This window comes from Nycticebus coucang, chromosome 3, assembly GCF_027406575.1.
Source record: "Nycticebus coucang isolate mNycCou1 chromosome 3, mNycCou1.pri, whole genome shotgun sequence".
Classification (NCBI taxonomy): Eukaryota; Metazoa; Chordata; class Mammalia; order Primates; family Lorisidae; genus Nycticebus; species Nycticebus coucang.
Genome location: NC_069782.1, coordinates 67,523,727 through 67,550,006, shown reverse-complemented (window position 1 = coordinate 67,550,006; position 26,280 = coordinate 67,523,727). Strand labels below are relative to the sequence as shown.

At 47.2% G+C, this 26,280-nt stretch overlaps 1 long non-coding RNA gene across 1 annotated transcript; it reads right to left on the bottom strand.

Annotated features, from left to right (window-relative positions):
• On the bottom strand, nt 1–26,060 carry LOC128582577 (uncharacterized). The gene is made up of 4 exons (XR_008379072.1): nt 25,635–26,060; nt 25,327–25,394; nt 4,047–4,183; nt 1–296 (listed from the first exon to the last, which is right to left on the bottom strand). It is a non-coding gene; the product is annotated as an uncharacterized LOC128582577 (long non-coding RNA).
• Nucleotides 26,061–26,280: the final 220 nt, after the last annotated feature.

Sequence of the window (26,280 nt, the reverse complement as noted above, 5' to 3'; positions counted from 1 at the left end):
TCCAAAATGCCTTTAATTTAGTATTTTATATTGCGCTGTGTTATTAATTTTTTTCCCTCGGCAGAAGATAATAAGAGAAACGTTTGAATTGTGGAGAAGTTTAAAATAAAAAAAAATTTTTTTAAAGGAAAGCATTGTTGATACCTATAGACAGATGATTTTTCTTCTCCCCTAAGTCTCCATAGATCCCAAGTCAACTGGTGTCGATGAGTAGGGGACCAGGCTGTGTCCAGAGATTGGGAGTTGGGTATTCTTTGATCCCAGAAGCAGGAGAAATGGTGCCATGTTTCTTCGCCCTAAACAACGAATACCTGTTTGTTTGGGTTTTTTTTTTCCCCCAATAGATTTCATCTCCTGAATTCAAATTCTTTCAGCAAATGCTTCCTTGGTACCCTGTGGCTCTGCCCCTGCTGTCAAGGAGTTTCTAGATTCTTGGAGAAAGAAAGATGTATAAATGGGAAATTGCCACAATAAACTGGGAATGCACTATTTTTGTGACTTATAATGAAATCGTGGATTGGCCATGGATGGTAAAATCTAGGGGAGAGGTAAATGAGGAATGTTTTTGTGGAGGGCTCTTCTGTCCCCATCTAAAGCCTGGATCAACCTTAGTGTCCTGTGCTGGACATCATGTAGCTCCCAGAGGGAACAGCAGCAGGCAGGGAAGGGACATGCCTGTCTGAGCTAGGGAGGGATCCATAGAGAAATCCGCAGGAAGAGCGTCCCAGCCAGGGGGAATAGCAGTTGCAAAGCCCCTGCGGTAGGGACAAGCTGAGAAAATGTGAAATCAGCTGGGAGACTGGTGTCGGTGAATGGAAGTGAGAGGAGAGAGTGGAGGAGAGGCGATCAGAGAGACATCAAGGAGTGGGGGAAGATTCCTCAGGAAGGGAAGGGGGCAGCAATCAATTTCAGGACCCCCAGAATTTAAGTTTTGGTCTTTTATAGTGAAGGACAAGTTCTGCACAACACACACCTGTGCCCATCGGCCTCTTTGTCAGTCACCTATTGCCCATTATGCTACATAACAAGCAACCTCCAAAGCCAGTGGCTTAGGACACTCAGTGTTTACTTTGGCTCTGCTCTGCAGTCTGCAGGGCAGCAGGGGGCAGTTTTGCAGGTCTTGGCTAGGCTTACCCACATATCTGTGGTCAGCTGTGGGTCAGGGAGGCATACTCTGTTTATCCAGGCTGGTCTCTCTTGCATGTTTGGGGCTCTGCTGGCTATAGACTGGTCCAGGACAACCTTGGCTAGGATGACAAGACTCTCCTTCATCCTCCAGTAGGCTCGCTAGGCAAGGTTTCCAGACATTGAGCAGAAACATGCAGCCCCTCTTGAAGCCTAGATTCGGAACTACCCTTCACTTCTGCTACAATCCTTTGGCCAAAGCAGATCAGTAGATCAGCCCAGACTCAAGGGATGTGGAAATAGATTCCACCTCCCACTGGGAAGAGGGACCCAGCTAGACACAAAATGTATAGTGGTGGGGTAGAACTGGGTCTATTTAGCAACCTTCCCCAGCCCCATGATGGCTTTGGGGCTTTTAATAATGACACCCTGTCCCACCCTAGGTACCCCAAGGCATTCTATCATTCTTGACGCTAGCTCTGGCCACTCTAGAAGTTCCTCCTACCCATGTTTGCTCTCTCTAAGCTCCTAAAAGGGCTATGGCTTGTGTTGTTCAAAACCCCAAATTCCTGACAAGGCTTCCCTTTCTCTTCACATTGGGCTGCGACCAGGGCTGACACTTTTTAATTGTTATAATTGGCTCTCCTAAAAGCAGAGTCAGTGTCAAAAGGCAGAGGAGAAGATAGTCTGCATGCTGGAGCAAGAGGGAAACAGAAATTGGGAACTTGGCTTGAACCTGCCTCAGCACTCCCTTATGCAGTGTCCATCCTGCGCAACCATACCAGCCCTAATGCAGGGACTAAAGGGAGGAGAAAAAGAAGGCAAAAACGATTCCACCAGGAGCTAGGGCATCATTTAGTTCTAGCCTTAGCCCTAGGGCCAGATGAAAGACCTTCCCCAAACTGACCCAGAGGGGAGATGCAGCTGGGCAACCCAGATGTGCAGTTCACACAGGACAGCCTGGCCTCTCGGGGACCAAGACTGGACCAGACCATGTGGAGGAGGGGTGAGGGATCAGGAGGTGGGGGAAGAAGGAGGGTAGGGTAGGTCACAACCCAAACAACCCAGTTGATTATTTCCCTATCGGTTTCCCCATTGCCCCCCACCCCAATTTTATATCCCAGGGAAATTAAGTGTAGCAGAGTTCTTGGTTGCCATGGTGACTGCCACAAAAAAATTAGGGGTGGGGAGAAGACACCCCAGGAGCATGAAGAAACAATTTGCTCTCAACTCTGGGAGGCAGCACCAGAAGCAAAATCTCCTGAGGGAAAAAGTGCTGAGAGAGCTGCAGCTGGGTAGGCGGCAAACCTTCCCCTGGCCCCTTGCCAAGGAGAGAGTTCTGGCTGCCTCTCCCACCCAAAGACTTTTGCACCTGGGGTCTGCAGGGGCAGGGCCTTCTTCTTTTTTTTTTGAATTTCCAATTCCTCCTTGGGACTATGTGCTAGCTGGGGGGACCTGAATACACCTGACACCCATCACATTGCTCCCAAACCCAGCAAAAGACCATTCACTTTCTGGGCCCTTCTGCTGCATTCCCCTCAGGCTGTCATGGAAAGGTCCAGACTTCCCAGGGTGTGGGGAGGATGGTGAATTTAAACCCCAAGAGGGAACCTGCAGCCCAGATCTTCCCTAAACCTCTGAGAAAGCCTGAGAAGGCACAGTGTGGTGGCAGCTGTGGAGTTTTTTTTTTTAATCTGTTAATAAAACGCAAGTGAATCAAATCCGCTCCAAGGGAAGGGGAGGCGGCAAGGCAGGGGCCATGGTGTTTGCAGAAGTTGGAAATTTAATAAGAAGGAAAAATAAAAATAGCCACTGAGCTGGAGAGAGAGAGAGGAGGGTTAGGAGAAGCAGGCAAGTGTGGGACTATGGGCTGAGTGGAGACCAGCAGAGAGAAGATGGAGTGAGGGGCTGGGGGAAGTAGCCCCCCTACTCAGCCTGGAGGAGCAAGGGAGTCACTGCCAGAGGTACCAGGAAGGAGGTTGGGGTGTCACCCACGCTCCACTTCCCTGGCAGATTTTTCCCTAGTAGTGAGCTAGGCACAGAGCTCGGGGATTGGCTATCCCAATACCTGAGTGTAGCCTTTGGTTACTTAGTCTTCACAATGCCCCACACCTTCTGAGCTGCTAAGGAGATGCATCACAAAGGCTGGATTGCCAAGAACAGTTGTGCAGGTTGCTTACTGCACAAGAGTACAGGATGAAAGCCAGAGCAAGAGTTGACATCTGTTCCCTTTGCCCAGAGGAAGTGGTACCTTTTAAAGATCCACCCAAAAAGGGTAGAGATGACCATCAATGAATGAATGAATAAACTAATGTCATCTATCCATACAATGGAATATTATTCAGTAATAAAAAGGAATGGTGTACTGATCCATGCTACCATGTGGATGAGCCTTGAAAACATAATGCTGAGTGAAAGAAGCCAGCATAATGCTGAGATGGTCACATAGTATATGATTCCATTTGTATGAAGTGTTCAGAATAAATCAATCCATAGAGAGGACGCAAATTAGTAGTTCCCAGGGGCCAGAGCAGGGATAATAGGGGGCGACTGCTAATGGGGATGGGGTTTCCTCTTGAGATGATAAATGTCTTGGAACTAGATAGTGGTGACTGTGGCACAATATTATGAATGTACTAAATGCCACTGAATTGTATGTTTTTATTTTTATTTTATTTTGTTTATAGTTAATAGCAGAGATTTATTAAGAGCATCTGCAAGCAGATGGGCTATCACTGAAAATGGAAAATGGCAACAACCAATTATATGTTTTTAAATACTTAATGGTGGCCAGGTGCAATAGCTCATGCCTGTAATCCCAGCAATCTGGAAAACTGAAGGGGGAGGATCATTTGAGGCCAGGAGTTCAAGACCAGTCTGAAAAAGTGAGACTCTGTCTCTACAAAAAATACAAAAATTACCTGGGTATGGTGGCACATGACTGTCATCCCAGCTACTCGGAAGCCTGCAGCAGGAGGATCACCTGAAAACAGAAGCTTGAGGCTGCAATGACCTATGATGACACCACTGCACTCCAACCCAGGTGACAGAGCAAAACCTTGACTCAAAAAAAAATAAATAAATAAAATAGTTAATGGTATGCTATGTGAATTTCACCTCAATAAAAGAAAGGTCAACAAAAGTTGGTGGGTGACCACCTGTGTCCCTGACCACATCTGAAGACACTCCCTCCACCTCAAGGAAGTCCAAGATTGCTGGCAATCCCAGACCAGAACAGCTTTGTGTTGGCGACAGCCTGCGGGGGCCCTCTGGGGAATTCATTCAGTTAGTCGCTCAATGAATATTTACTAAGTGTTTATTTCACACCTGGAGACGTGCTGGGTAGTGAGTGGATAAGCCCTTGCCCTGGGGCTGATGCTGCAGTGGGGGCAGGCAGACAGACCCAACACACCAGCATACAGTATATGAGGTGGTGGCACATGCTATGAATTGAGAGGCAATTGGGGGCAACAGGGGCACTGAATGCCATTTTAAGAAGGTGACCTCACTGAGGAGACATCTCAGCAAAGCCCAGAAGCAAGCAAGAAGGAGCAAGTATGGCCATCTAAGAGAAGAACATTCCAGGCAGAGGGAACAGCCAGTGCTAAGTGCTGAAGTCCTTGTTATCTAAATTATGCACATCTGAATATGCACAATTGAATATGGGTTGCTCAGCCCTAGTGAAGGTTCTGCAAGAACTTCTTTCCTTTCTTTTTTTCTTTGAGACAGTCTTGCTGTGTTGCCCACACTGCAGGGCAGTGTTGGGATCATAGCTCACTGCAATCTTAAACTCCTGGGCTCAAGCAATTATCCCATCTTGACCTCTCAAAGTGCTGGGATTGCATGCGAGAGCCATTGCTCCTTGCCTTTTTAAAAAACACATTCCAGCCTGGGCAGGTAACTCATGCCTGTAATCCTAGCAGTCTGGGAGGCTGAGGCAGGAGTTTAAGACCAGTCTGAGCAAGAGTCTCAGTCTCTACTAAAAATAGAAAAATTATCCAGGCATTGTGGCAGGTATCGGTAGTCCCAGCTGCTTGGGAGGCCGAGGCAGGAGAACCCCTTGAGCTCAGAAGTTTGAAGTTGCTGTGAGCTAGGCTAATGCCACAGCACTCTAGACTAGGCAACAGAGTAAGACTCTGTCTCAAAAAATGAAAAAAAAAAAAAAAGTACAATTCTGACTTAAACAAGGAATCAGCCATGTATGGGATAACTCAGGCATGAACACCACTAAATTCCTGCCCCCAAAGCCAAAATTCTTAGATTTCTATCACCAGTGGTTACCCTCCAATCTGTTAAGAACAGAAAGTGATCCTAGCTGCAAATCTTAGATGGATTTACTATGAGCCAGCTACTGCCGCCTGCACTAATTCCTTTAATCCTCACAATGAATTTTAGTAATGTAGAAAATATTATCGCCATTTTACAAGTGGGGAAATTGAAGCCCAAGAAGATGAAGTGGCTCCCCCAAGTTGGCAAGGGGCAGTTTCTGGATTTGAACCTAGGACACCTGTCTGCGTATCCCGTATAGGTGATCTGCACCCACGCACCTACCCAGGGGGATGCAGGCCTGTGAGAATCTTTCAAGATCCCACCCAGGTGGGGTCCCCAGGTCTCCAGGCCTGCACTGGAGCTTCCAGGCTGAGCTGGCGAGGGTCCCGGTGCTGGGGAGTCGGTGTTGGCCAGTGATTGATGGTTTAATATCTTGCACTGCGACCTGGGCCCCTCCTCACCCACAGCTCGGCAGGGGGCCCCCAGGGAGAGGCAGCGATGGGATAATTCGGTTACCAAAAAGAGAATGAAAATTCCAGAGAGAGAGAGAGGGAGGGAGGCGCAGACCAGGGGTCAAGCTGAGAGTTGGGAGTTGGTTTGGCGGGGCTGGGCTCAGATGCCAAACTCGGTTTGGAGTCTGAGTGCTCCCAGATCCCAGCCTATCTCCAGCCTCCATCTGACTTCCTTTTTTGAGAATGGAGACATCAGATGTGATGAGTGAAAGATACAGGGCAGGGGCAAATCCTCAGAAGAGAAAGCAAGTGGCCTCTGCCTGGGACATCTGGGAGGGTGGGGTACACCACAGGGAGGCAGAGGAGACAGGAGTTTCTGGGTACTCAATTCAGAGGCTCTGGTCATTATTTATTTATTTATTTTTTGGAGGCAGAGTCTCACTATGTCGCCCTGGGTAGAGTACTGTGGCATCATAGCTCACAGCAAACTGAAACTCTCCGGCTTAAGCGATTCTCTTGCCTCAGCCTCCCAAGCAGCTGGGACTACAGGCGCCTGCCACAACACCTGGCTATTTTTGTTGTTGCAGTTGTTGTTGTTTACCTGGCCCGGGCTGGGTTTGAACTCGCCACCCTGGGTGAATGTGGCTGACGCCGTAACCACTGTGCTATGGTCGCCAAGCCATCTTTATTTATTTTTTTAGAGACAGGGTCTTGCTCTGTTGCCCAAGCTGTTCTCAAACTCCTGGCCTCAAGAATCCTCCCACCTTGGCCTCCCAAACTACCGGGATAACAGGTGCGAGACACTACATCCAACCTTCAGGACATCTGTATGAGTGTGTGCGTGCGCGCACGTGTGTCTCTGTCTCTGTCTCTCGCCCCACCCCCGGGCCAACCACATCCAAACTTTGGACTTTCTTTCCCCTCCACGACCCCATCTTGGTCCAGCCCAGCATCACTAACCTACATGGAGCAGTCTCCTCTGCCTTGGTCTTGGTCTTTCGCCTTTGCCCCGAAGCCTGTTTTTTCCATAGCCTCCAGGGGGCGCTTATGAGCACCTGAGCCTGGTCTCGCCTAGAGGCTCCCACTAAAGTTGGTTACTTACCGCTGCCATCACGTCCTTAGCGTTTTTAAACAATGCTAATGTATTATCTTAACCGTTCTTAAGGTGAGACGTCTGATACGGGTCTCGCCTGCCTAAGATGAAGGTGTCAGCAAGCCGTGCACCTTTCTGGAGGCTGTAAGGAAGGATGGGTTTTCTTGCTTATTTTTAGGGGTTGCAGAATTCAGTTTCTTACGATTGTAGGACTAAAATCCCCGTTTTCTTCCTATAGCTGTGATTCCCGGCTTCCAGAGGTCGCCTGCACTTCTTGTGTTGGGGCCTCTCCCTTTATCTTCAAAGCCAGCCAAAAGACTCAAGTTCTTCATACTGCAGCTCTCTGCTTTCCTTTTACAAATTTTTCAGTTTATCGGTTTTTTTGTTTTGTTTTGTTTTTGTTTTTGTCTTGAGACAGTGTCTTACGTTGGCCTTCATACTGGAGTGCAATCAAAGTCACTGCAGCCTTGAACTCTGAGCTCAAACGATCCTTGTGCCTCAGCTCCCAAGTAGCTGGGAATAGAGGCCTGTGCCACCACACCTGGCTAATTTTTCTATTTTTTTGGTAGAGATAGGGTGTTGCTATTTTGCTCAGTCTGGTCTTGAACCCCTGGCCTTAAGTGATCCTCCTGCCTCAACATCCCAAATAGCTGGGAATAAGCCACTGTATCTGGTCTCCCTTATGCTTTTTAAAGGACTTGTGTAATTAGATTGGACCCACTCAATAATCCAGAATCATTTCCCTGTCTGAAGATCCTTTAATTACATTTGCAAAGTCTCTTTTATCAGTAAATTTGCATATTCACAGTTCCAGGGATTAGGAAATAGATATCCCAGGGAGGTCTGCTTATGGACTCCCTCTCTCAGAGCAAATCTCTAGTCCTCACTGAGGCCACAGAGTCCTGCATATTCTGTCCTGGTCACTGTCTCCAGCGACCTGAGTTTCTCCACTGTTCTCCAAATTCACCAGGCTCACGGCTGCCTCAGGGCCTTTGCACAGGCTGTTTATTCCTAGCTGCCTGAGTCATCCTCTCCTACATACATGAATATTTCCTTCCCCAGTTCCTCCATGTCTCCCTTTACATGTTCCCCTCCCCAGAGAAACCTTCCCTGATACATACACACACCACCACCCCCAATCTACAACTCCCATAGCCGCTTTGCTTTTCTCTAGTACTCTCTGCCCTAGGATATACCACAGGCATTTATTCCGTATTCATCTTCTCTATTGTCTGGGTCCACCACCGGGATGTCAACTCCTAAAGAGAAGTTCCTCTAATTGTTCCCTCCTGACTCTGCACTGCTTTTCCTTTGCCAGCCCTTGGCACACAGCAGGTGTTCGATAAGTGTTTGTTGAGTGAGTGGAGGGCCAGCAGGATGCCAGCACAGAGGAGGACTGAGATCCAGTGGAAAGTTGGGTGGAGAGGGGTTGGTGTTGAGTAAAGAAAAAGCCCTGTAATAATCCTGGAGGTCAACAGATCACTGTGAAGACAGCCATGGTGGTTCACACCTGTAATCCCAGCGCTGTGGAAGGATCACTTGAGGCCAAGAGTTCAAAATCAGTCTGGGCAACGTATCAAGACCCTATCTCTACAAAGAAAGGAAAAAGAAAAACTAGCTGGCACATGCCTGTAGTCCCAGCTACTCAGGAGGCTAAGGTGGTGGCGGGGAATTGCTTCAGCCCAGGAGTTTAAGATTGCAGTGAGCTATGATCACTTCATTGCATGACAGCCTGGGCAACAGAGTGAGAACTTGTCTCAAAAAAAAATTAAATTAAAAAAGACGGGGGGAGAGATGGCAGTGATAAAATGCACCAGCGTTGTACAAACTCTACTAATGAGGTTGTATTAAACACAAGTCTGATTTCATCTTCCACTGCCCCACAACATACTTTCCAGGTTGGGGGGAAGCATGTCCCCCCTGCCCCCCCCCCACTAAAATCTTAGCCTCATGATTCCTTTCTAATCATCTCAGATATCAGATGTTCCCAGGGTCACTTTAGGTTATATGGTAGCTTGGTTTCGATTCAAAACAAGAACGTCCAGAGCCAGGCTAGAACTGTGTTTTAGACTTAAATCTCATTTCCTTCTGCCACCCCTACCTAGGGTCAGGCTCCTCAGGTCTGGTGATGGAGGGGTCCCTTCTTTCCCTCCTTTCCTTTCACACCCAGGGTTCAAGCTCTGGGAGTATAGTAGGTCAAATGGTGGCCCCTAAGAGGATGTGTCCACCTCTTAACATGCAAAACCTGTGAATGTGATTTTATTTAGAAAACGAGTCTTAGCAGATGTAAGTAATTTAGTTAAGACTCTCAAGATGAGATCATACTGTATTATCTGGTGGCCCTAAATCCAGAGTTCAGATTAAGGGTCTGCTGTCTCCCTTGGGACCTGATCCCTACTCAGACTGACTCTTGCCTCATTCAAGCCAGTCATAGACTTGCTGTTGGAGTTCTGACAACTCCTCTGGGAAGCCCTCCTAAAAGTAGCCATGATTTTTGACCCACCAGAGCAATTGCCAGCCCCTTTCCCTTGCCCTTCCCGGGCCATGAGGCCCTGAAAATTGAGGGAACCCACACTTGGTTCTGCATAGCATTTTACTGATGTTTCCCCTTCCTTGGCTTGAAGCGACAGGACACCTTGCTCTATCTCCTTCCTCTGAAAGGGGAGGCCACAGGCTCATAGCACACCCTCTCTGAAGAAATCCTCTGCCAGGCGTGGTGGCTCACCTGTTGGGAGGCCGAGGTGAGTGGATCACCTGAGCTCAGCAGTTCACCCTGTCTTTAAAAATAGCCAGGCATTGGCTCAATGCCTGTAGCTCAGCAGCTAGGTCGCCAGCCACATACACTGGAGCTGGTGGGTTCGAACTCAGCCCAGGCCTGCCAAACAACAGTGACAATTACAACCAAAAAATAGTCAGGCATTGTGGCAGGCACCTATAGTCCCGGCTACTTGGGAGGCTGAGGCAAAGAATCGCTTAAGCCCAGGAGTTTGAGGTTGCTGTGAGCTGTGATGCCATAGCACTCTACCAAGGGCAACATAGTGAGACTCTGTCTTAAAAAAAAAAAAAAAAAAATGGCTGGATAGGGCAGCACCTGTGGCTCAGTGAGTAGGGGGCTGGCCCCACATACTGAGGGTGACGGGTTTGAACCCAGCCCCGGCCGAACTGCAACAATAAAATAGCCAGGCGTTATGGCAGGTGCCTGTAGTCCCACCTACTAGGGAAGCTGAGGCAAGAGAATCGCCTAAGTCCAAGAGCTGGAGGTTACTGTGAGCTGTGACGCCACAGCACTCTACCAAGGGCAACTAAGTGAGACTCTGTCTCTAAAAAAAAAAATGGCTGGATATGGTGGTACATGTCTCTGGTCCCAGCTACTCAGGAGACTAAGGAATGAAGAGCTCTTGAGCCTAGGAGTTTGAGGCTGCTGTGAGCTTTGATTGCACCACTGCAAGCCAACCTGGGTGACATAGCAAGACCCCATCTCTACCAAAAATGGGTGGCACACTCCTATAGTCTTAACTAGTCTAGAGGGTAAGGCAATGGGATCCCTTGAGCCAAGGAGTTTGAGGCTACAGTAAGCTATAATGACAACACTGTACTCCAGCCTGAGCAACAGAGCAAAATCCTGTCTCTAAAACAAAAAAAAACAAAACAAAAATTAAATGAGAAGCAAAAGTAATCTTCACTATGGTCTGGCACCCTGTGCTGGTCACTGAGTCTGCTTAGGTGAAATCTCCATCTTAGCATCCTGTTGCTCTAGTGATACCCAACTCTTCTAGTCACTGATGTGATGTTGCTATGTAAATATTCCTGGCCAATGGAGAAGGGGAAAGCTTACAGAAAGGGAAGGAAAAATGAATGACAAAGGGCCACACAGGAGTGGTCTGAGCTATACCCAGGAAATCTGGGCTTGGGGAAACCCAACCTGCAGCCCTTTTGAAGCTGAGAGTGCCCCTGTGGTTTAGCAACCTGAGTGATTGCTTTAAAACCTAAATCAGAGCTGGTCAATCTCATGCTCAAACTTTTCATTACTCTTAAATAAAAACATGGGCCCTCTTCCATTGCCTATAAGGCCTCATCCCCTCTCTGCCCTCATCTGTATGTTTTGAAAACACACTTGCCTTGGGGCCTTTGCATACAAGCCATGCCTCCCTCCAGAAGAAACCTGGCCCTGGCATTCACATGGCTTCCTCTCTCTGTTCACTCCAACCTGGAGCACAGACTGTCCCCCAATATCTCTTTTCCTTCTCTCTCTCTCTTTTTGGTAAGCAACTTTTTTTTTTATTATGGTAAAATATCTACAACATGAAATTTACCATTGTAAGCATCTTCAAGTACACAACTCAGCTGTATTAAAGATGTTCACATTGTGCCACTGTCACTTCTGTCTAGTTCCAGAACTTGGGCTCTGGGCCTGGGTTCTTAGGGATGTCCCTAAAGTGCATATGGAAGATAAAATATACAGCATACAGGCTGGGCACAGTGGCTCACCCTTACAATCCCAGACCTTTGGGAGGCTAAAGCAGGAGGATCCCTTGAGACCAGGAGTTCAAGATCAGCCTGGGCAACATAGTGAGACCTTGTCTCTACCAAAAATTTAAATATTAGCCAGGCATGATGGCTCCTCCCAGATACTTGAGGGAGGAGGATGGCTTGAGCCCAGGAGTTGGTGGTTGCAGTGAGCTAAGATTATGACACTGCATACCAGCATGGACAACAAAGCAAACAAACAAACAACCAAAAAAGTGGCATCAGTGAGGGTCATTCTCTGTCCCCTCCCTGCCATGTTCAATTTGTGGCTCTGCTCTGTGTCCTGGTAGCCAAACTTTAGGGCTGCACCATTGGTCTCCCTTGTCCCCTGGTTTAGGGATGGGCTTAATGAAGGGAAGCATTAGTCAGGAATGAAAGAAAGGCTGGCTGGGGTTCCTCAGCCTCACTCCTGTTGGAAGGGGATCCTCTACCTCTTCCAAAAAGAACTTCACTTACTTCAACTGGCTGTGTGCCTTCCTTACAAGCTCCTCCCCTAAACCCCTGGAGCTTGCTGCCCACCCCTGACCCCCCACCAGCTCCATGCACAGGGTAGGGGGGCCAGTTTCTTGCAAAACTTTTGATGAACCTGCCCTGACTACTAAGTGGTTAAAAATATCCACTCCGCCCAGGCAATTTTGCTAAGCCTGTGTCAGGGGGAGAAAGAGAGACTCCAGGGAGCTCACAAATGAAGCAAATTGCTGAAAATCGGATTTTTACTGTCTTATCTTAGGAGCCACATGAGAGGAAGGAGATTGCAATTTCTACGGGAACTTTCTCACATCCCCACATTTGTGGTACAAGTGGCGGAAAGTGGGAAGGAGCCGAGAGAGAAACAGAAGACAGAGGCATGAGAAGAAGGGAGCAGGAAGAGAGGTGAGAAAAACATGTACAGGTGAAAAGGAAAATGGCCATGATACATTTGGGCAGGACTGAGAAAGTCACAGGAGCCACCAGTCGCTTTGAGTAACCCCAACCCCAGGGGCGGCACCTACAAGGGCTGTCTTCACTTACAAAGCCCCTCTGCCAACCATGTCCAATTGTAATTGCAAAGCAATTTTGTATGATAGGCAGCGGCACTCACCCCATTCTACTGATGAGAAAACTGAGGCTAAGGGAAAGGATGTACTTGGCCAGGCATGGTGGCACTTGCCCGTAGTCCTGGCTACTTGGGAGGCTAAGACAGGAGGCTCACTTGAGCCCAGGAGTTCAAGGTTGCAGTGAGCTATGATCTTCCCATTGCATGTTAGCCTGGGTGACAGAGTGAGACCTTGTCTCAAAAAAAAAAAAAAAAAAAAAAAAAGGCCTGCTGCAGGGCGGCACCTGTGGCTCAGTGAGTAGGGCGCCGGCCCCATATACCGAGGGTGGTGGGTTCAAACCCAGCCCCAGCCGAACTGCAACGAAAAAATAGCTGGGCGTTGTGGCGGGCGCCTGTAGTCCCAGCTGCTCGGGAGGCTGAGGCAAGAGAATCACATAAGCCCAGGAGTTGGAGGTTGCTGTGAGCCGTGTGACGCCACGGCACTCTACCAAGGGCAGTAAAGTGAGACTCTGTCTCTACAAAAAAAAAAAGCCTGCTGCAGTATGGCTCATGCCTGTAATCCTAACGTTCTGAGAGGCCAAAGGAGGTGAGTTGTTTGAGCTCAGGAGTTTGAGATAAACCTGAGCAAAAGCAAGACCCCATCTCTACTAAAAAAAAAAAAAAAAAGAAAGAAAGAAAGAAAAACTAACCAGGTATTGTAGCAGGTGCCTGTGGTCCCAGCTACTCAGGAGGCTGAAGCAGGAGGATCTCTTGAGCCCAAGAGTTTGAGGTTGCTATGATTGACATCACAGCACTCTACCTAGGGTAACAAAGTCAGACTCTGTCTCAAAAGAAAAGAAAAGAAAAAAAAAGGGTGCATTTGCTTAAGATCCTACAGCTAGGGGCGGCACCTATGGCTCAGTGAGTAGGGCACCAGCCCCGTACACCACCAAGGGTGGCGGGTTTGAACCTGGCCCCGCCAAACTGCAACAACAACAACAAAATAGCCAGGTACTGTGGCAGACGCCTGTAGTCCCGGCTACTTGACAGGCTGAGGCAAGAGAATCGTCTAAGCCCAAGAGCTAGAGGTTGCTGTGAGCTCTGATGCCACAGCACCCTATTGAGGGCGACAAAGTGAGACTCTGTCTCTAAAAAAAAAAAAACATCCTAAAGTTAATTTATTCATCATGGGAACAACCAAATGAAGTCGAGAATAGAGGTTGGAAAACATCTGTCAAGGATCAGAGTCAAAATATTTCTAGCTTTGCAGTCCGCATGTTCTCTATTGCAATTACTCAATTTTGCTAAAGTTCAGGTGTAAACATGGAAATGAATGACTCTGTCTGTGTCCAATAAAATTTTATTTACAAAGCAAACCAGTGACCCAGTGGATTTGGCCCAGGGGCTTTAGTTTGCCAACCTCTGGTCTAGAGTTATACCATCCAAGATAGTAGCCACTATCCACACATGGCTCTTAAAATTTAAATTTATTAAACTTAGACAAAATTAAACATCAAATTCCTAAGTGATAATAATCACATTTTCAAAAGCTTAGTAGATACAGGTGGCTAGTGGTTATTTTGTTGGACAGCACAGGAATTGGCCATTTTCATTATCACAGAAAATTTCACTGGCCCTTTTTTTTTTTTTTTTTTTTGAGACAGAGTCTCACTCTGTTGCCGCAGGCTAGAGGCTAGAGTACCATGGCCTCATAGCTCACAGCAATCTCAAACTCCTGGGCTCAAGCAATCCTCTTGCCTCAGCCTCCCTAGTAGAATGGACTACAGACACGTACCACCTCTCCTGGCTAATTTTTCTATTTTTAGTAGAGACACAGTCTCACTCTTGCTCAGGCTCATTTCAAATTCCTGAGCTCAAGCAATCCACCTGCCTCAGTCTCCCAGAATGCTAGGATTACAGGCATGAGCCATTGCACCCGGCCTCATTGGACTTTTACTCTACATCATGTTTGTACATCCCACGTTATCTGTGTGGTTTGCTCTGGTTCATTTTTCTGTTCTCATGTCACCTCCTCCAGGAAGTCTCTCCCCTGACTACTCCAGACAGTCCCTTTCTCAGACCATTTACCCTGCTTGATTTTTCTTTGCAGCTCTCCCTGATACTCTGTTATATACCCATTTATTTGTGTATTTGTTTTCACCTCTTCCATCAGAATTCAAACTCCATGAAAGCAGAGGTTTTGTGTGGGTTTTCTCTTTGATAAGATAGGTGGTTGTGAGTCCAGGCATTTAAGCAGACTGCCTGAATTTTCAAACTGCCTTCCCCTCTTGCAGGCTGTGTGATGCTGACCGAAGTGTTTGGTCTTTCTCAGCCTCTGTTTTCTCATCTGTAAAATGGGAGATAATAATAGTACCTTGTAGTGGGTTGAATTGTGGCCTTCCCTCAAAATATATGTCCATGTCCTAATGTCTCAAAGCAGTGAGTATGACATTATGTGGAAAAAGGATCTCTTTGCAGATTTTTTTTTTTTTTTTGAGACAGAGTTTCACTTTGTCATCCCTGGTAGAGTAGTACTATGGTGTCATAGCTCACAGCAACCTCAAACTCTTTGTCTCAAGCAATTCTCTTGTCTCAGCCTCCCGAGTAGCTGGAACTACAGGCACCCTCCACAACACCTGGCTATTTTTAGAGACAGTGTCTCGCTCTTGGTCAGGCTGGTCTAGAATCTGTGGGCTCAGGCAATGCACCTGCCTTGGCCTTCCAGAGTGCTGGGATTACAGGCGTGAGCCACCACATCCAGTCTTTGCAGATGTATTTAAATTAAGGATCTTGAATCAGGATCATAGTAGAGTATCTGGGCGGGTCCTCAGCCCAATGGCAAATGCATCTGAAGAAAAGAAAAAGGAGAACAGACACAGAGACACAGGAGAGAATCCATGTGAAGATGGAGTCAGAGCATGAATGATGCAGCCCTGAGCCAAGTAAAAGAGCTCAGGAAATTTTAGTCCAAAATATGACTCCTTGGTATAAAGAGTATATTGAGTTAAAGGCCCTTAGAGATCAACGGTCCCTCAGAAGGGGCTTTCCCTCTATCTACATAACCAGACAAATCCATCAAAAGAACAATTGACTTCCTTTCCACTCTCTGTTATCTCAATATATTGCAGGAAAGAAGCTCAAGAATGCAACCAGATCTGGCCAAAATTATTTTAAACATAACACTTGCCTCTCAGATTAATTTGCAAGTCAATCTGTTTTCCCCCATTGATTCATCCTCCCTAACAAGCATTTATTGCCCCGAAACAGAATTACCTGTATTTCTCCCCCTCCCTTCTAAAAGAAGTGCATAAAAATATCTGGATCCCATTGGGATATTGGGGTAATCACTCTGTTATTCTCCCATACACATGATGAATAAACCTCTTTCTTTTATTAATCTGCCTTAATTGCAAACTTTCAGGGAAAGGGGGAAGTTTCCCCTCATCCCCACACAAGGAACTCCTAGAGCCATCCGAAACTGGAAGAGGCAAAGAAGGATATTCCCCAAGAGCCCTTGGAAAGAATGCAGACCTATTGACACCTTGATTTCAGACTTCCAACCTCCAGAACTGCTTTCTGTTGTTTTAAGACATGAAGGTTGGGCAGCACCCGTAGCTCAGTCAACAGGGTGCCAGCCACATATACCTAGGGTGGCAGGTTCGAACCCAGCCTGAGCCTGCTAAGCAACAATGACGACTACAACCCAGAAATAGCCAGGCTTTGTAGCAGGTGCCTGTAGTCCCAGCTACTTGGGAGGCTGAGGCAAGAGAATCACTTAAGCCCAAGGGTTTGCCATTGCTGTGAACTGTTTTGCCACAGCACTCTACCCAGGGCGAGAGGGCGAGAGCTTGAGACTCTGTCTCAAAAAAAAAAAAAAAGACATGAAGTTTGTGGTCATTTGTTGCAGCAGCTACAAGGAACTCATACATACCTACATTACTAGATCATTTTAAGGATCGAATGGGTAAACATACACTTGATGCCTAGCACAGAGTTATATGCAATACAGATTTGTTACATGGGTGAGGAAATGTTTGGGGGACACTTGTCATAATTAGGGACTGTGCTAGGTACTGGAGATAAACTCAGCCTGACCTCTGAAATTATGGTGACTAAAGCCTTAGTCATATGGTGACCCAGCAGAAACTGGATGTGGACCAAGACTGGGGGCAGCTGTTCAAAGGACACATTCTGAGATCTGAAGGTTGAGTAGGTGTTAAAATGGAGAGGTTGGAGGAATGGGAGAAGGATGTTCCAGACAACAGCATGTGCAAAGGCTCTGGGGCAGGAGAGGGCTTGGTGCATGTGAGGAATAACAGACCAGACTAGGATGGCTCAAAGGCAATTTGGAGGGCAGAGGAGTATAATATGGGGTTCATGTAGTAGGCAGAGGACAAACCACTCAGGGCCTTATGGATTATGCAACAATTTTTGTTCTTCATTTTGAGAGCAACAGTGCTATTGCAATTGTCCATGTGGGGGCCAATGGTGGTTCAGACTAGGGTAGGGTTGGTGACTATATTAGTTAGGTTCGTTGGAGAAACAGAATAAATGGAATATATATATAAATAAATATTTTAATAACTAATCCTAAGAGATTATGAGGAATTGGCTCATGTGATTATGAAAGCTAAAAAGTCTGATGATCTACCGTCACAAGCTGGAGACCCAGGAAAGTTGGAAGTGGTGTACTTCAAAGGCCTGAGAATAAGGGAGCTGATGGTGTAGGTTCCAGCCTGAGTCTGAGGCCTAAGACCCACAAATCCCAATGGCAGAAGAAGCTCAATGTCCAAGTGCTGCAGTCAGGCAGAGAGGAAATTCAACCTTCCTCTATCTTTTTGTTCTATTCAGAACCTCAATGGATTAAATAAAGCCCATCCTCATTGGGGAGGACCATCTGGTTTACTCAGCTCACCAGTTTGAACACTAATCTCTTCCAGAAACACCCTTACATACATGTGCAAAAATCATGTTTAACCAGATATCTGGGAATCCTGGGGTCCAATCAAGTTGACATATAAAATTAACTATTACAAGCTGGGTGCAGAGTCTCAAGCCTGTAATCTCAGCGAGTCAGGGGGGTGAAGCAGGAGGATTGCTTGAAGCCAGGAGTTTGAGACCAGCCTGGACAACATAGCACAACCCTGTCTCTAAAATAAATAAATTAATTAACCATCACAGTGAAAATAAAGAGATATAGGTAGATTCAAAGGATATTGAGGAAGTAGAGTTTATGGAACTTTGTAAATTAGACTTGGAGGGTAAGAAAGACAGGTAGATCAAGGAGTTTGGGTTTGCAGTCCATACTCTGGACATTATTTTCTGAAAAAAGAAGCCCAGAAGGGTGCCCAGTGTAGAAGATTATCTTTAGTCTAGATTTGGACATGGCAGGTCTGAGATGCCTTTGAAACATCCCAGTGAAATGCTGAAAAGTCAGTTAGATAAGATTCTAGTGTTGAGGAATACAAGCATGGAAGTCATCCTTTGTGGTATATAGTCACGATAGATTGGGTTATGCTGCAGTAAGAAATAAGTCAAACACCTCAGGGACTTCAGACACCAAAGTTTTATTTCTTGTTCACAATATATGACCATGATGGATTAGAGGATTGAGTGTGGCTTTTTCTTCTCCTCTCCAGCCACCATACTGAATGCTGTTATTTTCCATGTCAAAGTGGAAGACAGCTCTGGTGAGCCCAGGAGTGACACATTAGTTCTGCTCAAAATTCACTGTCCAGATCCTATCATGTGGCCCTCACTTAACCACAAAGGGACCCAGAGATGTGATTATACTATGGGCTCAGAAGAGAGAGAAGCAGAAATATTTGGAATAGCAGTCATGACCTCCACACGTGGGCATGAAGGGCGTGGTCTGGGGAGAGGGGTGGGGACCCCAAACCCAACATTTAATGACTAGAAAGATAATGATTTTATAAAGGATGCCATAAGGAAGGATCTGGGAGAACTATAAGACTCTTTTCTATGCATTGATTAGGTGGATACCAGAGTCGGAAGACAGGCCACCCCAGACATGTGCCAGGAACTGAGAAATGAGAGCCGCTGAATGTTCACATGGTTACACAAGTTGTGCCTCAGACTGGAGGTCTTCCCTTCAGTAGCCTGACATTAGGCTGAGATAAGGAAACTAGAAGCCACTCCAGGTATTTCAGCAGAAAGGTATTCAATGTGGGGAATTACAGCTTGTAAAACCTCTAGGAGGGGTCGGTGCCTGTGGCTCAAAGGAGTAGGGCTCCAGCCCCATATACCAGAGGTGACAGGTTCAAACCCAGCCCAGGCCAAAAACTGCAAAAAAAAAAAAAAAAACTCTGGGAGGGCTGGAGGAAATAATGCCAGCATTTCAGAAATTGGCAAGTCCAGAAACCACAGAGGATCTCTACAGAGAATCTCAACTGCCTAATCTCAGCAACAGAGTGAGATTGGCTGGAGAATACCTAGAAGCTTTCAGCCAAACCTTACAACTATCATTCACCAAGAACTGAGTTCTCACTCACCATGAATGCAAGAACAATGATAGCTCCTGCTTCAGTCTGACAAATTTCACATGATGCCTCTCATCTGTAGAATCTACCCTATAACCCTAATGGAGTCTTGGGCATGTAGTTGCCAGACTTCCAGCCCCTAAGATACACAGGAGAGCAAGTCAGGTACAGAGGAGGTATTAGCAGATACCACATCAAAAAGGTGAAACATGGGGCAGCACCTGTGGCTCAAAGGAGTAGGGCACTGGCCCTATATGCCAGAGGTGGCAGGTTCAAACCCAGCCCTGGCCAAAAACTGCAAAAAAAAAAAAGGGGGGGGGGAAACATGGAGGTGTTGGCCAGAAGGTTTAAGGCATGGTGAAACACTGAAAGGAGGAGTTGGAAGTGGTCCTGGGCCATAGGTGGGAATCTGACTCCATTTCAAATGTCAAAGGTAGCTTCTTTATTCCATGAGGTCACTGCTGCCCAGGTGTCTCTTGGGTTGCGTTCCTCCTTTCAAAGCAGTAACAGTTAGGTGACAAAGTTGAGTCCTGGTGAGTGAAGAGGATGTTTAACAGTATGGAATAGCCAGGGGTGGTGGCTCATGCCTGTAATCCTAGCACTCTGGGAGGCCAAGGCAGGAGGATCACTTGAGCTCAAAAGTTCAAGACCAACCTGAACAAGAGTGACACCTCCACATCTACTTAAAAAGAGAAAAATGAGCTGGATGTTGTGGTGCATGCCTATAGTCCCAACTTCTTGGGAAGCTGAGGAAGGAGGATCACTTGAGCCCAGGAGCTTGAGGTTGATGTGAGCAACGATGACACCATGGCACTCTTCCCAATAACATAGCAAATCTCCAATAAAAAAGAAATCTACAGAGTATTGCTTATCAATAAAAAGAAATGAGCTGTGAAGCTAGGCAAAGACATGGATGAACTTTAAGTGTATATTGCTGAGGGAAAGAAGCCAATTTGCATAGTTTAGTGACTGTATGATTCCAACTCTGTGACATTCAAAAAAGGCAAAATTATGGACTCAGTAAAAAGATCACTGGTTTTGGGCGGCACCTGTGGCTCAAAGGGGTTAGGGTGCTGCCCCCATATGCCGGAGGTGGTGGGTTCAAACCCAGCCCCAGCCAAAAACTGCAAAAATAAAAAAAAAAGATCAGTGGTTTCCAGGAGGCTGGGTGTGGTGGCTCATGTCCATAATCTCAGCACTTTGGGAGGCTGAGGCATAAGGATTGCTTGAGGCCAGGAATTAGAGACCAGCCTGAGCAATATAGCAAGACCCCTTCTCTACACGAAGTTATAACAATAAAAAATTAGCAAGTCATGGGGACACATACCTGGGAAGCTACTTGGGAGGCGGGGCAAGGAGGATCACTTGAGCCTAGGAGTTGAAGGCTACAGTGAGCTATGATCGCACCATTGCACTCCAGCCTGGGAAGCAGACCAAAACGCTGTCTCTTAAGAAAAAAGAAGGGAGAGTTGCTAGGGATTCAAGAGGAGGGATGAATAGGTGGAGCACAGGAGATTTTTAGGGCAGTGAAACAATTCTGTATGATATAATAATGGTGGATACATGTCAGACATTTGTCAAAACCCATAAAAGAGGCAGCACTAAGAGTGAACCCGAATGCTAAGTATGGCCTTTAGTTAATAATAACATATTGATCTTTGCTCATCAGTTGTAACAGATGTACCACACTAATGCAAGATGTTAATAATAGGAGACATTGGGCGGCGCCTGTGGCTCAGTGAGTAGGGCGCCAGCCCCATATGCCGAGGGTGGCGGGTTCAAACCCAGCCCCAGCCAAACTGCAACCAAAAAATAGCCGGGCGTTGTGGCGGGCGCCTGTAGTCCCAGCTGCTCGGGAGGCTGAGGCAAGAGAATCGCGTAAGCCCAAGGGTTAAGAGGTTGCTGTGAGCCGTGTGACACCACGGCACTCTACCCGAGGGCGGTACAGTGAGACTCTGTCTCTACAAAAAAAAAAAAAAAAAAAAAAATAATAGGAGACATTGGGGGAAGGGGTAGAGAAGCTATCTGTATAATTGTGAAGTATGTATAATATATCTGTGAACCAGAAACTTCTCTAACAAATAAATTCTATTAAATTATTATTATAATACTTAAGACAGACTCTTGCTCTGTTGCCTAGGCTAGAGTGCAGTGGTGTCATTATAGCTCACTACAACTCAAACTCCTGGACTCAAGCAATCCTCTTGCCTTAGCCTCCCAGGTAGCTAAAACTGCAAGCTTGCACCATCATGCCTGGCTACTTTTTTTTTAATTTTTGATAGAGGTCTTCCTATATCGCTCAAGCTGGTCTCAAACCCCTGGGCTTAAGTGATTCTCTTGCCTCAGCCTCCCAAAGTTCTGGGATTACAGAAGTGAGTCACCACACAGCCTAATTATTATTATTAATAGCAGTAGTATTACCTTTTTTACACACAGTGGCTTCTTGAAGCTGGAATGAATAAGGTTTGGAAGGTGATAGAAGCTGGTCACCATGGAATATGCCTATAGTCCCAGCTACTGAGGCTGAGGTAGGATTGCTTGAGCTCAGGAGTTAGGGTCAGCCTGGACAACACAGCAAAATGCTGTCTAAAAAAAAAGAATAGAGGCCAGGCATGGTGGTTCATGCCTATAATCCTAGCACTTTGGGGGCTAAGGTGGGTGGATTGCTCAAGCTCAGGAGTTCAAGACCAGCCTAAGCAAGAGTGAGACTCCATCTCTACTTAAAAAAAAAAAAAAAAAAATAGAAAAACTGAGGCAGGAGGATCGCTTAAACCCAGGAGTTCAAAGTTGCTGTGAGCTATGATGATGCCATGGCACTCTCTTCAGGGTGACAGAGACTCTATCTAATTTAAAAAAAAAAAAAATCAGGCGGCACCTGTGGCTCAGTGAGTAGGGCGCCGGCCCCATATACCGAGGGTGGTGGGTTCAAACCCAGCCCCGGACAAACTGCAACCAAAAAATAGCCGGGCGTTGTGGCGGGCGCCTGTAGTCCCAGCTGCTTGGGAGGCTGAGGCAAGAGAATCACATAAGCCCAAGAGCTGGAGGTTGCTGTGAGCCATGTGACGCCACGGCACTCTACCCGAGGGCAGTAAAGTGAGACTCTGTCTCTACAAAAAAAAAAAAAATAGAAAAACTGAGGCAGAAGGATTGCTTAAACCCAGGAGTTCAAAGTTGCTGTGAACTATGATGATGCCATGGCACTCTCTTCAGGGTGACAAAGACTCTATCTCATTTAAAAAAAAAAAAAAAAAGATGGGTGGTGCCTGTGGCTCAAAGGAGTAGGGCACTGGCCCCATATGCCGGAGGTGGCGGGTTCAAACCCAGCCCTGCCAAACACTGCAAAAAAATAAAAAAATAAAGTGGAGGGCGGCCCTGTGGCTCAAAGGAGTAAGGTGCCAGCCCCATATGCCAGAGGTGATGGGTTCAAATCCAGCCCTGGCCAAAAACTGCAAAAAAATAAAAATAATAATAATAAAGTGGAGCTCCTCTTTGAAAAAAAGAAAAAAATAGGAAGATAGTTCTCTGATAAACAGAGATGAGTTGACTCCTTGAGCCGCCATATGTATACCAGGCATTCATTTCCAGGCTCTATGGCTGCCAACCATGAACCTCTCACAGCCTCTCCTGGATTAGTAAACTAGGCCTCAGTTTCACTATTTATAAAGCGGGGACATGATATGTAACAGTCAGGATGGCCTAGGTGATGCTACGTAAAAAAGATTCTATATAAGCCCAGCCTCCTAAACCGAAAGAGGCTGTATTTAGCAGGGGTCCTCAAACTTTTTAAACTGTCCTTCAGACCGTTGGAGGGCCAGACTATAGTTTAAAAAAAAAAAAAACTATGAACAAATTCCTATGCACACTGCACATATCTTATTTTGAAGTAAAAAAAACAAAATGGGAAAAATACAATCACACGGCCGCATGTAGCCTGCGGTTTGAGGACCCCTGATTTACAGATTCCAGACATACTGCCTGCCAGCAATCTGGGAAATTAGACTGTTAAACACAATTATGAGATGGTAGTCCTGGTTCTGCAGGTCAGGATGGTGGGGGCTAAATATTTCTGAGTCCCCACCACACAAGCGGCAAACACACAGATGCTAACACTTTTGCACAGATGTCTGCCTACCCCCATCTAGAGCCCCACAAGGAGACAGGAAAGCTCCAAACCTGGCCTCTCCTGGAGTCCACTCTCCCAGCCCACAGCAAATTCTCTTCTGTCCTTTTCTCATTCCTGTCCCCACATTCCTTCAGAGCTGGAGGTTAATAAACTCATCACTGATGAACGGGGAACATGTCTGTGGAGGTTTTAATTACAACAGAAAATTGATCCAATTGCTATTTAATGTAGAATAAGTGTCACATTAACTGGTCCTGTCAGGAGAAGCTGAGGTTTGCATGGAGGTGTCCTGTCTGGCTGGTCTTTCCTGGAAACCCCAGAGAGTGCAGAAGGACCTCAGAGACCTTGGAAGGTGACTGGAAGCCACCAGAGAGGTGAAGAATTGAAAAGACATTTCTGAAATCTCAGCTCTGTGCTCACCTTAGGACCCTGAAATCCAGTGGCTCAACTCTCCAGCCACAGGATTTTTCTCCCTTGTAGCAAACATTTGATCTCTAGCCCACATGAGGAAGTGTTAAGGGTCACGTGAATGGAGCGTTGGAGGAACAGGGAACAGGGTAGAGATCTGCCAGGACTGGAGAGCCAGGATCAGAGAGCCAAGACTGAGCTGAACTTTCCAAATGGCCAGCTGGTGGAAGAGAAACCTCCTCATTCCTTTTGTCCAGCACCCTAGATCTCCCTCAGGGAAGTGATGGAGGGAGGCCACCCGAGAGCATCAGAGCTCAAGAGAGAAAGAAACAAACAAACAAACAAAAAAAAACCCAAATAATCACAGGCAACAGGATAGCAGAGGCCAAGCCCACCTAGATTCTGCTTTGGTTTATGAATTTTCCATATGCACCCCAGGATAATAGTTTAGAAATAGGAGGAGAGACACTGGAGTGAAACTGCCCAAATTCTTCTTTTTTTTTTTTGAGACAGAGCCTCAAGCTGTCACCCTGGGTAGAGTGCCGTGGCATCACAGCTCACAACAACCTCCAACTCCTGGGCTCAAGCGATTCTCCTGCCTCTGCCTCCCAAGTGCTGGGACTACAGGCACCTGCCACAGCGCCCAGCTATTTTCTGGTTGCAGCCGTCATTGTTGTCTGGCGGCCTGGGCTGGATTTGAACCTGCCAGCTCAGGTGTATGTGGCTGGCGCCTTAGCCACTTGAGCCACAGGCGCGGAGCAGACTGCCCAGATTCTGACTGACTCCATCCATTACTAGCTGGGTGGCTGGGTAATAAGTGATTTCACCTGTTTGCACATCAGCTTCCTCAACTATAAAATGGGTGTGTGACTTGTAATGGTCAGGAAAGGCTAGGTTATACTGCAGAAACAAGCCCAACAGCTCAGTGAGTAGCTTAAAAACCACAACGTTTATTTCTCACTCATGCTTTATGTCCATTTTGGGTTCTTGCAGGGAGGTTCTGTTCATTGTAGTCATGGTTGGAACAACTACATTCCAGATTGTTCTGAAATGTTACTTGTGGCCATGTCCAGAGGAAATAGAAGCTTTGGAAGGGCTCAGTGCCTGTAGCACAGTGGTTACGGCGCCAAACACATACACTGAGGGTGGCAGGTTCAAACCCAGCCCGGGCCAGCTAAACAACGACAACTGCAAGCAAAAAATAGCCGGTATTGTGGCAAGCGCCTGTAGTTCCAGCTACTTGGGAGGCTGAGGCAAGAGAATCACTTAAGCCCAAGAGTTTGAGTTTGCTGTAATCTGTGACACCACGGCACTCTACCAAGGACGACATAGTGAGACTCTGTCTCAAAAAAAAAAAAGCTTTGGAGGGTCTGGCAATTAAATACTCTAGCCTGGGAATGACATATGTCAGTTTCACTCACAGCTCATTGGTTGGCCTCCACCTAACAGGGTGTTGTGAAAATCCAGTTAATGAATGTGAATTGATTTAGGACAGCACCTGGCAGGCAGTGAGCTCTCTTTACACATTGACAGTTTTGTGTTTCATCAGGAAGGGTGATCAGCCTCAGGTGCCTTACACTGGTTGAGCAGGACCAAGATGGATCAGTGGCTGGAGCCCTCAACGCCTGTGCCAGGTATATACCTCAACCCCTGAGACACAAGTTGGGGCACACTCATGCCAGACCCTGAACTCTGGAAGACCACAGGGCTCCATCATGCATTCCTGGTGAGGTATGAGGTATGAGGTATTCCTGGGCCAGAGACCTCCCCACACCCAGGCCATCCACACCCCCTTACCACAAACAGGTATTCACATCAGCTGCAGCCTAGGAGCTTCAGAAGGTAGGAGCCGGCCAACCAGGTCACCCTCATTCATTCGGAGCTGACAGGTGACAAGTAAGGAAAAACAACTCTAAGAAGTAAAGCCTCCCAGCGGAGGATGGGATTTGAACCCAGGCTGCTCTGTCTTTCGAGTTGCTAACCGACGTCAGCTGCCTGACCCTGATTCTGCCTCTGCTTGCGTCCCGCCACTCAACGCACTCACCCCGCGAGTGTTTCACCACATTCCTCCCAGACCCGGCCCCGCAGAAGCCCTGGCTCCCCACCATCCAACCGAGCTCACTTCAAAGATGGGAACCGAGGCCTCCCAGGCACCCAGACAGCCCCCTGGACAACCAACATCGCCCGGGGCTCCAAGAGCTCTGGCAACTCCTGTTAAAGCCAGGCTCACTCGGAGGACGCAGCCTAATTACCCCGGCAGAGCCGAGCCAGGCCCGGGGCCAGGCGGCTGCCTCTAGCAGCTTCGGCTTCTTTAAGGAGAGGAGGAGAACAGCGAAGCAGGGCGGCTCGCCAGCTCCCAAATCCTTCCAAGTCCTCCCGATGGGGACGCAGGGAGGCCAAGGCTGGGCAGAGGGGGAGGAGGGGCGTTCACCAGGATTCTGCGGCTACAGAGGTGGATTCCGAAGTGGTGTGGGGAGGAATGAGTGGTGTCTTGGCCCGCTGGACACCAGGGGGTGTTACCGCCTTGTTCTGCCCATCACCCCACCACCCCTCGTCGGTTTTGTGGAGCTCAGATGTCTCCCAAAGCGCTCGAGTTTTCCAGCCCACCATTGGCTGTGAGCTAAACCCAGCCTGGGGCCTCCTTGCCCAGAAAGGGCAGGAAACGAGAGTTAAAGAGGATTTAGAGACCCACCCGCCTGCGGAGAGATTCGGTGTGATCAATATATACAGAGTTGGCAAAGATCCCCTCAAGAGGGTTTCCTTAAGAT